This window comes from Peromyscus californicus, unplaced genomic scaffold (assembly GCF_007827085.1).
Source record: "Peromyscus californicus insignis strain IS unplaced genomic scaffold, ASM782708v3 Scaffold_4__1_contigs__length_199733344, whole genome shotgun sequence".
Classification (NCBI taxonomy): domain Eukaryota; kingdom Metazoa; phylum Chordata; class Mammalia; order Rodentia; family Cricetidae; genus Peromyscus; species Peromyscus californicus.
Window position 1 is genome coordinate 105,606,493 of NW_026294562.1, and position 12,715 is coordinate 105,619,207.

Here is a 12,715-nt window from a genome sequence, read left to right on the forward strand (position 1 = left end):
ACTGTGGTGCTGCCATGCTTTTCCCTGAACTTGACCCACCTTGATTTTCCTGGAACTAGTTCTGTAGACCAGGCTGGCCTTGAACTCACAGAGATTCACCTGCCTCCCTAGTGCTGGGATTAAAGTTGTGTGCTACTACCACCTGGCTTAGTTTTTTTTTTTCCTTATTTTTTTTTTTAAATAGTGCAGAAGACCAAACCAGGGCCGTGTACATGTTAGTTAGGCAAATGTCCTACTCTGAGCTATATCCTTGGCCAAAACCTTTCTCTTTAGAATCCATTAAGTTATGTTCCACGTTTCCTCTGCCCCAGAATTCTCCTCTATAGTGCACAGAACGCCTCATTCACTCCCGAACACAGCCCCTTGTCTATATTCCAGCCCCGGCCTTGTATTACTCATGTCTCTTGGGAATGGTCTCTAATACAACAGAATCATTCTCTTTACAAAAGCAAAGATGCTTCCCAGCTTCTGCTTTCCCTGGGAGCCCTTCTTCCGCTTCCCCAGTACTCTGGGCTTCTATCATAACACTTAACTTACATTGCCATGTGTCCATTATCTGTGCCTGTGTCTTTCTGCCAAACCATGCACTACTGAAGGCACTGGCCTGGTGGATTGCAGAAAATACTGTAGCAGGGTGAGGGGATCATTCATTGCTTCAACATCCAGGCAAAAGGAGTTGAATAAACTAACCCCCTTGTTCTGTATCCCTACTCAAACGATGAGAGGATCAACAGGAAGAAATACAAGTACTCAGAACCCCTATAGCTTTTCCTCCTTTCATGTAACTCTTTCCCAAGACATCTTAAGATGCTTCTGTGGATGGAGCCCTGGGACTGGTAGGTTTGCCGAGAGCCTCTCCTGCTCATTCCTGACTGCTGACTGCTGCAGGCGCTAAATGGCAAATGGGGCTACCATACCCTTCTTGCATTTATGCTTTGGTCTTAATATCTCTTTGACTTTTAGAAATGATTTATTAATTTTTCTAGCCACATAATTCATATTCCTTTTATATATTTTCAAATAATCTTATGACTCATTCTGTCCTATGATTTTCCTTTTTTTTTCTACTCTACTAGACTCTAAGTATATTAATGATGGAGGGACCAATTTGATTTTTAATTAATTTCTCTCTTTTTTTTTTGAGACAGGGTTTCTCTATGTAGCCATGGTTGTCTTAGAACTTGCTTTGTAGACCAGGCTGGCCATGAACTCAGTGATCTGCCTGCCTCTGCCTCCTGAGTGCTGAGATTAAAGGTGTGTGCCTCCATGCCTGGTTTGAGTATATTTCTCATTTAAAGGAAACTTAATTTTGTAAATTAATTATGTAAGTGCTTGTAAAAAGATTAAACGCCATTTAGCATTTTATGATTGTTCATCACTGGCAATTTTTTTTTGCCTGACTTCTATTTTTTTTTAAATTAAGAAATTTTCCATTCATCCTATGTATCAGTCACAGATTCCCCTGTCCTCCCTCCTCCCACTCCTCAGGCCCCTCAACCCACCCCGCATTCCCACCTCCTCCAAGGCAAGGTCTCCCATGGGGAGTCAGCAGAGCCTGGCACATTCAGTTGAGGCAGGTCTAAGCCCCTCCTCCCTGCACCAAGGCTGTGCAGTGTTTCACCATAGGCCCTAGACTCCAAAAGCCGGCTCATGCACTAGGGACAGGTCCTGTTCCCACTGCCTGGGAGCCCCCCAGACAGTTCAAGCTAAACAACTGTCTCACTTATTCAGAGGGCCTAGTCCAGTACCATGGGGGCTCCTCAGCTATTGGTCCACAGTTCATGCATCACTGGTAATTTTAAGAAGTTACTTAGACCATCTTTCAGTACCAATCCCAAATGAGCCCCTTCTACGAGGAAAGAAAACTGTGTCACAATCTGTGAAAAATGAGATGATCTTTGGGTAGGAGATACAGCTCAGCTGGTAGAGTACTTGTTTCCCATGAATGCCTGTATTCTGCATTCAGCAGGTAGAGACTGAAGGATCAGGAGTTCAAGCTAATCCCTGGCTACATCGTAAATTTAAGGGCAGCCTGGGATATGAGATCTTGCTGAGACGGGGGAGAAAGGAAGGAAGAAAAAGAAAGTGGGAAGATCAATTAACCAATCAAACAATCTATCCTTGTATCTGGAACCCTTCTGGCTACAATTTTGAGCACATATTTTCTCTAAAATGAGAAAGCAATGTTGCACTTGTGAAGCTAAATGAATTATTTATGATGTATGCATGATTATGTATGATGCCTTTGGTTAATCAAAACAACTGGCTGAAGGAGCTAAGGATGCCTTGGAAAAGATCTTGGAAACTCACCAGCATGTCGACTTTACCTTTTACCCCCCATTTCTCTCTCACATTCTGCTGCTGGGCCAGTGATATTGGAATCTTATCACTTGAAATTTACCCCTTCACTTTCAACAGAATTATGGCCTCTTGTGGTTATGTGATCTGCCTCAATGTATCACCTCTTGCAGGCCTTAACAGCATCTTTGAAACAGAAGATAGACACCAGCTAGAATCTGTAGTGATGCCCCCAAGACTAGTGGGCAAAAATAAATTCAGGGAAACCAGTTTGTCTGCAAAGACAAAAGAGTTCTGTCTTAACACAGCCAGTTCAAAACTGTTTCCTTGGCAATAGATGCTGTTCTGGATGGTTACTTATTTTAGCTCAGTGGAAGACCTAGATTTTGAAAACTTGCTATTTCAGCAGAAATATATATTGCCTAGTAGCTGACAGAAGGATAGAAGCTATTACTACAGTAAAGAGTGATAAATAATGCATACTTTTATTTCCAGGAGATGCCAGACTTACATAGCTTTATGACAGGGGACCTCACAAATTTTTTAAAAAAGGGCATAGATACAAAGCTGGCATTACTAACTTAGTGATTTATTTATTATTCTCTTTTCATAGTCCTGACTCAAAAGTAACTTTAAGGATTAAGAATTTTGGTGATCATGCAAGCCAAGTAATGTAAAAGTGCTCTTTAAATGGCAAACATCAATTCCTCCTTCTGGAGCAGCTAGTGTGCCATACCACACTAGTATGTGCCCTAACTACAGCAGGATGAAAGTCTGTTCACATCCTGACCAGCATTCTACAGAGTTAGACATTTGGAGATCAAGCAGAACTAATTTTTTTTTCTTGGAGACAGGGTTTTGTTATGTAGCTGAGGCTGGCCTGGAACTTTTAATCTCCATGCCTCAGCTCCCTAAATCCTGGAATCATAGGTATATACCACAATGCCTGGTGTCACTGAGATATTAATTTGCATTTCTTAAATGATTGTACATCTGTTTGTGTACTTATTGGCCTTTCCTAAAAATATGTATTATTTTATAAATGAAGTATACCTGTGCAAATCCTTGCTCATCAAGGAAAAATGAGTTGTGTTGGGTATGGTGGCACATGCCTATAATTCCAGCATTACGAAGCTGAGGCAGAAGGATTTAGCAAGAAATGTAGACTGGAGCAGGAGGGGTAAATGTGTATATATAGACAATCAGTAGCAAGCATCACCAAGAGACTTAACCAAGCAGAAGAGAGAAGTTGGAGATAGAGGAGATGATCAAAGAAATACAACACTCAGGATTACTATAGAATAAATAAATACATAAATAATGTCCAAGAACTCTGAGATGTGATCAAGAGATCATATCTAAGACTCTGTGGGGGAACTGAAGAAAAACTAAGGTACAGAAAGCCTATTCAATGAAATCATAGCTGAAAAATTTACAAATTTATGGAAAGAAATGGACATCTAAGCATAAGAGTCATTTAGAGCCCCAAATAGACCTGTCCAGAGATGAAATCCTCCCAGTGCATCTAGCCACAAAGCAAAATATGCAAAACAAAGAAGCACTATTAAAAGCTGTATGAAAAAAACACCAGTTCACAAAAGCAAACATGTAAGAACAACATTAAATTTTTGAACAGAAACCCTAAACAGCCAGGAAAGCATGGAATGATGTATTTCAAGCCTTGAAAGTAAATAACTCAACCAAGATTGCTATATCCAGCATAGTTTAACTTTAAAATCCACAGAGAAATCAAGGCAGTTAAAAACAACCACAAACTAAAGCAATTCATGACCACTGGGCCAGTACTGCAGAAGATAACTGAAAGGGTCTTAAACATGGAGGGAGAAGACAGACAGTCTCATCTATGAGACCATATGAAAGAACAAAGTTCACGAGAAGAACAGAGGGACAAAGGCAAGCTAGGAAAGAACTATGTCTCACTCAGCAAACCCGTCAAACCCTAGCACAAATGGGAGAAAGAAAAGAACAAACAATAATCCAGCCAACCAATCAGGAAAACGAGGAACAAAATTGTAGGGCCCCTCTTAATAATAATGTAAATGGCCTAGTTCTACAATTAAAAGACACACACTAGCTGCCTAGATTAAAACAACATCCAGGGCTGGGTAGACAGCTAAGCGGGTGAAGTTCTTGTTGCACAAACATGAGAACTTGAGTTGGATCTCCAGAACCCACATAAAACTGGACACAGTAACATCCCACAATCCCAAGAAGAAACTATGCCAAATGAAGTGGAAGGAGAGATATACACCCAAAGTTGTCCTGTGACTTACACACACTTGTGTGCACACACATACACTCTCCTGAAACATACATGTGCCTGCATTGACACATATAAACTAGATATTAACAGCAATAGAAATTAAAAAAACCATAAAAACACAAAGATTCAACACTATATTTGTGAATGACCTGTGAGTTATTGAAAAAAATCAGGGAAGAAATGTAAAAGTTCCTAGAATCAAATGAAAATGAAAACATACTTACCAGAGCCTTAAGGACATAGAAAAAGTATTTCTAAGAGGGAAGCTTACAGCTAGGAGTGTTTCATTAAAAAATTTAAAAGGTCTTAAATAAACAATCTAGTGTTGTACCTCATGGTCCTATAAAAACCAGAACAATCCAAACTAAGAAGCAGTAGACATGAAGAGATAATAAAGATCAGGGCAGGAATTACCAAAAGAGCAACACAAAACATTAATGAAACAAAGTTGGTTCTCAGAAAACAAAACAAAACAAAACAAAACACAATATTGACAAACCATTAGTCTTATCAACCAAAAGAAATAGAGAAGCCCCAATTTAATAAAATTAGAGGCAAGAAAGGAGACATTTAAATAAGATACTAATGAAATACAGAGCCTCATCAGGAACAGTTTGAAAATCTGTATTCTAGGAGGCAGAGACAGGCAGATTCCTTAAGAATTTGAGGCCAGTCTGGTCTACTTAGTGAGTTTCATGCTAGCCCAGGCTACACAGTGATAGCCTGTCTTAAAATAAAAGACAAAAAAGTCAAATAAAGGAAAATCTATATATTTGGCTGGGCATGGGCATGGTGACTCATTCTTGTAATCCTACAGTTCAGAGGTGGAGGCCTGTTTTGGCTACATAGCAAGGTTGAGGTCTGTCTGGTACACATGAGACACTGATCTCTGAAAAACAAATCAAACAAAATATTCTAAAACTGAGAAAATCTGGAAGAAATAGATAAATGTTTAGACATAGATGACTTACAAAATAAAATGAAGAGGATATAGAGTTGAAGCCGATCTGTAACAAATAATCAGTGGGAGCAGTGATAAAGAGTCTCCCAACAAAAGCAAAGCTAGTTCTACCGGATCTTTAAAGACATTCTAACACCAGTGCTCCTTGAATTAGTCTATGAAACAGAAGGAGAAGGGGCATAACCAAGCTCATTCTATGAAGTTTGGATTAAAGATGATACCAAAGCCAGAAAAGAAAATAACAAAAACCTATTGACTGGTTTCTCTGATGAACACAGATGCAAACATTATCAATAAAGAACTTGCACATCAATTTCAGCAACACATTGAAATGATCATGACCAAGTTGGTTTCATTTCAAAGATACAAGGATGGCCCAACATACCCAAATCAATAAATTTCATACAGCACATATAAATCACATGATAATCTCAATGGGTACAGGAAAGGCCTTAGACAGAGTTCATTAGCCCTTGAGGATAATGCCCTGAAGACATTAAAAATAAAATGAACATGTTAACATAATAAAGATTATGTATGACAAATCTACAGCTAGCATTAGATATACTAAAGGGGAAAAAAAACAAGTATCCTTTAAAAATCAGGAGCAGGACAAGTGTGTTCATTGTCTCAGCTCTTACTCAGTATCATTCTTGAAGGCTTAGCTGGATCAATAAGGCCAGAGAAAGAAGTAAAAGGGAAACAAACAGAAAAGGAAGAAATAAAATTATCTCTATTTGCAGAAGGTAAGAGCATATATCCTAAAAGACCCTAATGGTTCTACCAGCTAATTAGATCTGGTAAACACTTTCAGCAAAGACCAGGCTACAAAAATTATTCAAAATTCAGTACCTTTCCTATACACTAAAATGAACTTTTAAGAATGTAATCAGGAAAAAACACAACAACTGACCAAAGAAACAAACCCAGGAATAAATGTAACCAGGGCAGCAGCAATAGTGCAAGGTTGCCTTGACAAACCCTTATAGCCATTCCTAAGGGCAGACAAGCATGAATGTGAAATGGAGATACCCGCCTTGTCTCCTCATCTTCCCACCCCTCAGAAGGATCATTTGCCTTTTAGTTCAAGGACAGTTCTGAGCATCTTGGTCATACCCGCTTGAAGTCATAGTTACTAACAGAGGAGGGGAGTCTTGAGTGAAAAGTGGGATGGGGACTGAAGCCTAGGAGAGGCTGGACTGTGTCCTGCATGTTCCAGAGGCATAGGATTTTGTAATTGCACCGTCTCCTCTGAAATGGCTACTTTCCATTGTCTCAGCTGCTCAACCTTTCTCCAGAGACAAAACCTTGCTTGTTTCCTCCGAAACCCACTATAGCAGCCTTATTTATGCAGATGGTCATGGTAAAGTGTGGACAGATTGGGATGCCATGTCCAAACTCTTTCAGGACGGATGGTGATGCACCACCAATGAGAATTCATATTTGAATGGTACCCTGATGGGCAACTGGAACCAGGAACAACACATCCTAAAGAACACTGCAAAACCTTCACTCTTGCCTTCCCAGCTTGAATAGTACTTCAAAACAACATATAATACAAGGTACAACAGCAAAAAGTGTCCTTCAATTTGTAGACTTATGTGGAAACCTCATTGGTTCCCTAGACATTATTCTGAGCTGGATCCTCTTCACAGAGGAGCCATAGAAAAGTCAACTTATATGAATAATAATTCAAAGTCTCAAATAAGGCATTACTCTGGGTGTGCATATGATCTAAACCAACTCCAGAGTCCAGGAATCTGAGAAAAAGAAACTTCATTTTCTGGAATAGAATGTGGAAAAGAATACAATCTAAGCAGAACTGAAACTTAGCTCACTAAAAATGCTTCCTTTCTGAATAAGTAAATTAGAACGCACACACAATAGATAAAAATAAATAAATAAATGTAACTGAGGAAACCAAAGACCTCTGCAATAAAAACTTTAATGGAGAATGAAATTGAAGACAACACCTGAAAATGGGAAGACATTTCATGCTCATGAATTAGCAGAATAAATGAAATGAAAATGGCTACATCTACAGATTTAATGTAATTCCCATCAAAATTGAAATGATATTCTTTAAAGAACTAGAAACACAATTCTAAAATTCATATGGAAACACCCACATATATACCCATATACCCTCAAAGCAATCCTAGTCAGAGTGGACACTGGTCGTATTCTTGAACTTGGAGGGATTTTTTCAGCTTTCTCCCAATCAGCATAATGTTGGCGATGAGTCTGTCATACGTGGCTTTTTTTAATTGATTGAGCTATTGCTTCTTTTAAAGGTTTATTTATTTATTACATATACAGAAGAGGGTGCCAGATCTCATTACAGATGGTTGTGAGCCACCATGTGGGTGCTGGGAATTGAACTCAGGACCTCTGGAAGAGCAGTCGGTGCTCTTAACCTCTGAGCCATCTCTCCAGCCCATAAGTAGCTTTTAAAATACTATCATATATAAGCCTTCTGTTTTTAATTTGTTAAAGCTTTTTATCATAAGTTTCTGAATTTCATCCAATCTTTCATGAATCTATTTTGATAACATGGTTTTTACCTTCCATTTTGCTGACATTGTGTATTATGTTTATTGTTTTGTAAACCATCATTGCATCTGTATCCTTGGGATGAGATAATTTTGATCATGGTGAATAATCTCTTTTTAAAAAATTATTACACTCATTCAATTACTTACGTGGTGTAGTGTGTGTATGTTTTGGCACAGTTATTCCATAACATGTTTGTGGAGGTCAGAAGACAATCTGCAGGAGTTGATTTTCTCTTTCTACCATGTGGAGCCCAGGGATTAAACTTGTCAGGTTTGGCAGCAAGTACCTTTACCTGCTAAGGTATATTACTATCTCTTGAAAAAAAAACTTTGAAAGACAGAGAATAATGTGTGTGTGCATGTGTGTGTGTAGGGGGAGGGAATGATTTTTTGATGTGATATTGAATTTGATTTGCTGGTATTCTGTGAAGTTTTATATTAAGTTCATAAGAAATTGATCTGCAGCTTTAATTCTTTTTCTTTCCTGGTCATGTTTGGTTTTGGTAACAGGACAATTCTGGGCTCATAGAATAAATTAATGTGGAAAAGTCCCTTTATGATCCTTTGAATAAGTGGAGAAGAATCAGCATTAATTCTTATTTAAAGGTTTCACAAAATTCAAGAGTGAATCCATCTGGTCCTAGGTGTTTTTTTTTTTTATCTACTTGTATGGTATTGATTATAAAAGCTTCCATTTCAACTCTAATTTTTTTTCTTTCAAGACAGGGTTTCTCAGTGTAACAGCCCTGGAACTTGTTTTGTAGACTAGGCTCAACTTTAATTTTGTTTGCATATTTTCTTTTTTCTCCTTGGTTAGTCTCCCTAAAGGACTGTAGTTTTATTTAGCTTTTCAAAACCCAATTCTTTATTTCATGATCTTCTGTGGCTTTTTTCCTTTATTCTGTGTTACAGTCTGGTGTGAGATGGTTCTATAGGTTTTTGTGTTTAATACTTGGTCCCCAAATGGTGGTTCTGTTTTGGAAGAGTGTGGGTCCTAACTGAAAGAAGTAAATTAGTGGTGTGGGGGCAGGCCTTGAGTGTGGTCAAATCGACTTCTGGCTCCATCTGCTTGTCTCCTGACCCACTGAGATGTGAATAACAAGTTATGCCATATGCTTCCACAGCTAAGGACAGGGCTGCCCTACCATGCCTTCCCTGACATCATAGATCATATCCTAAGAACTTCTCAGAGCTCTAGGGTTTTATACTTGAGACTTTGTCCATAATTGTGAGTTGTATTCATAGAGGCATAGTTTGACATGGTTTATGCTCTCAGTGGAACTGGAATCCTAAAATGTTCTTCAAAGTTCCTACACTGCTTCTAAAACTCACCATTACTTCCTCTAGTATGCATTTTTAAAACCATTATCAAAACATTTAAAGTCCTTTAAGGATATCTCCCAAATCTACATTGATTTTGTTCCTATATTCTGAATTTTCTTAGCTATGGGTCAACATTTTTACAGCTTGTTCCCAAGTCTTGGCATTTCTAACTACATGGTGAACATCTTGGGTCACATGTTATAGGGACTTCATAGGTAAAGTCAGAGACATTGAATCTCTTTTACAGTTTAATATTCTTTTAGATTTCTTCTTCTTATTGCTATTATCATTAGATAATCTGCAACAGGGTTTGTTATGTAGTACAGACCAATCTAAAATTTGCCATGAAACACAGGGTGGCCTTGATCATCCTGTCTCAGCCTCCTGAATGTTGGCAGTACAGGCAGTGTTACCATGCCCAGCTTGTTCAAGTGTTTATTTTCCATCTATGATTTGGCCTATAACTTCAAAGAGCAGTAACACATTGATTTAAAAATGCATGGTCTGAGGCAAAAAGTTCCAAATGATATGAGAGAGAGAAAATTAAAAATCAACTACAATAGTAATGGAAGAAATGAATTCTGGCCAGGAAGACTACCAGGCTTCCAGAGGAGGCAGTGGATGGGACAGGAACACTCTAGCAGCTAATTCCAGCAGAGATATTTACGCATTTGTTCTTGGATGCTTTAGCAGTTCATGGGAGTAGAGGTTGGGGGAAATGTTAATATTTTATAAAGTCTTCTACTTAAAGTGTGACCTGCAGACAAGCTGCACTGGAAAGTCTCTGGTGTTTATCAGAAAGGCAGACTCTTAGGACCCAGACTAGGTATACTGATCCAGAGAGACAATCTCAATAAGACCTACAGGTATTTCAAAATTCTAATAGTAGGTACTTAAGTCTTTACTGGAATTAGCAATTTGTGATCTCTCATTCTGGGCTCCCAAGCAATCATACATGCTATAGACACATCCCATAGACAACTGAGTGTCTAAATACTAGATATTTTGTCCTTTATGATCATTAGTGAACTTCTGCATTAGTTATTCCCATTCTGCAGATAAGGGAATTGATGGTGAATATGGTTAAACAGGTGGCCTAAGATCACAAAGGAAGCAGAAGATCTGAATTTGAGCTGTATGTGGCTGATTCTGAAGCCCGAAACATTCTTTTCATTATATCACATGGCCTATCTCTCACCTGTGATTCAGGAGAAGCAAGTGGTAATTATAGGTCTATCCCTCATTAGTTCAGTGGGCTGAGCTACTTCACTCTATCTTTGTAGAACTTAGCTTCCACCTTTAAGTTGGTAGAGGACAAACTAGTAAATGTTCACTAATGACTTGTGTGTTGGGAGTCTCTCTTTTGTGTGGTGGTGACTTAGAAAAACAGCAGCAGAGTGTCATGGTGTAGAAAAGATTACAGAACAGAGACAATCAGAGTCTACCCTCCTCCTGCTATATATTAATTGCATGCCTCTGTTTTTTCACAGTAAGACAGAGGTAAGTCACCTACATTGGCTGTCTCTCAGTGTATTTTACTGGTTCAAGTGACATCATAAAAACATTTCCACACGTAAGAATTGTTATATTAATACTTTTGTTTGAATGTATGTGTCTTAATGACTTTTTTTTTTGCTGTGAAGAGACACCATGGCCAAGGCAACTCTTATAAAAGAAAGACTTTAATTGGGGACTTGCTTACAGTTTTAGAGGGTTAGTCCATGACCATCATGGTGCAAAGCAGATAGGCATGATGCTGGAATAGTAGCTGAGAGCTTTATATCCTGATTCACAGACAGCTGGCAGAGAAAGAGGCTGGACCTGGCATGGGCTTTTGAAAACTCAAAACCCACCTCCAATGACACACCTCCTCCAATGAAGCCAAACCTCCTAATCCTTCCTAAACAGTTCCACTAACTGGGGACCAAACATTAAAACTTATGAACCTATGGGGGCCATTTTCATTTAAACCACCACAGTATATATGTGGTTGCATGTGCAGGTGAGTGTGTGCCACAGCACATGTATGGAGGTCAGAGAATAACTCTTGGAAGTTGGTTCTGCCCTGCTACCTTGTGGGATCTAGGGATTGAAGTGACTACCTACTGAACCATCTTGCTGTCCTTTGCCTTAGTTTTAAAAACAGGAATTATACATTACTAAATTAATTTAGAAACATGATTTGTAATCTGGATATGGTTACAATTGAGAATTTATTTTGGCAAAGCTCTGGGCTTGATCCTTCTAACAATGAGAACAAAGCTAATAAAAATCGGTATAGGTTCTACACCTAGAATGTGTCCTAGAATGTCCTAAGATGATGGATACATTTTCTATCCCTGCTGTCTAGTCACACAAGAGTAATGGGCACTTGATGTATAGCTGGCTGTGACTACATCTAGAATCACTGTGGCGATATACCTCTTATGTTGTTGTCTATTAGGGTGTTTCTAGGAAGGTGAAACTGAAGAGGGGAGACTCAACCTGTGTTTAAGGGGAACCTTTCCATGAGCTGGAGTCCTGGCGTCAATCAAACAGAGAGAGCAGGCTAAGCATCAGTCTTAATCTCTACATCCTGATTTGGATGCAATAAAACCAGCTGCTACATGCTCTTGTCACTGTGAGCCAGAACAGACCCTTCCTCCTGTAAGTCGCTTCTTATCAGGTAGGAGAAAAGTAATTAATACAGACATAACAGAGCAATTGAATTTTAAAATGTATCTCATTTGGATAATTTAAGGTTACATGGTCATGTCTGAGTGGTAGTTGTTATAAGGAACAGCACCACCTAGAGCTGAGAGAAAATGAATTGGTCAGCAGGGTTAAGGTTTTCTAGCTGAACTCTTAAAGCCAGCAAGAAATTGATGGTTACGGTGTAGTTCTGAAACTTTATCCCCTAATGTATCTTCTTTCGAGACAGGGTTTCTTTGTGTAACCTCTGGTTATTCTGGAACTTGCTCTCTAGACCAGGCTGGCTTGGAAAGCTCAGAGATCCTCCTGCCTCTGCCTCCTGAGTGCTGGGATTAAAGGTGTGTACCACCACCACCTGACTTCACTAATGCTTCTTATCCCCAAAGCAAACATATTTTTTTAAATAACATGATTGCTAATAATGAGATTAATAATTTCCCTGGAATTCAATGATGACTTTGCAGCAACACAGGTTAAACTAAAAATTATGAAGGTTACACAAACAATACAATGTTCTGTTATTTATGTGTTTCTTTGCCTGAAATTCAGGAACTGGAAGTAGAACCAGAGTGGTCACATCCCCCATGGAGGCCACGGCTGTCT

At 38.8% G+C, this 12,715-nt stretch overlaps 1 protein-coding gene and 1 pseudogene across 1 annotated transcript in view; one reads left to right on the top strand and one right to left on the bottom strand.

Moving 5' to 3' along the window:
* Gab2 (GRB2 associated binding protein 2) overlaps positions 1–12,715 on the bottom strand; it is a 156,919-nt gene that overhangs the window by 12,919 nt on the left and 131,285 nt on the right. The window lies entirely within an intron of this gene.
* LOC128095006 (UPF0686 protein C11orf1 homolog) lies at positions 1,546–12,701 on the top strand (annotated as a pseudogene).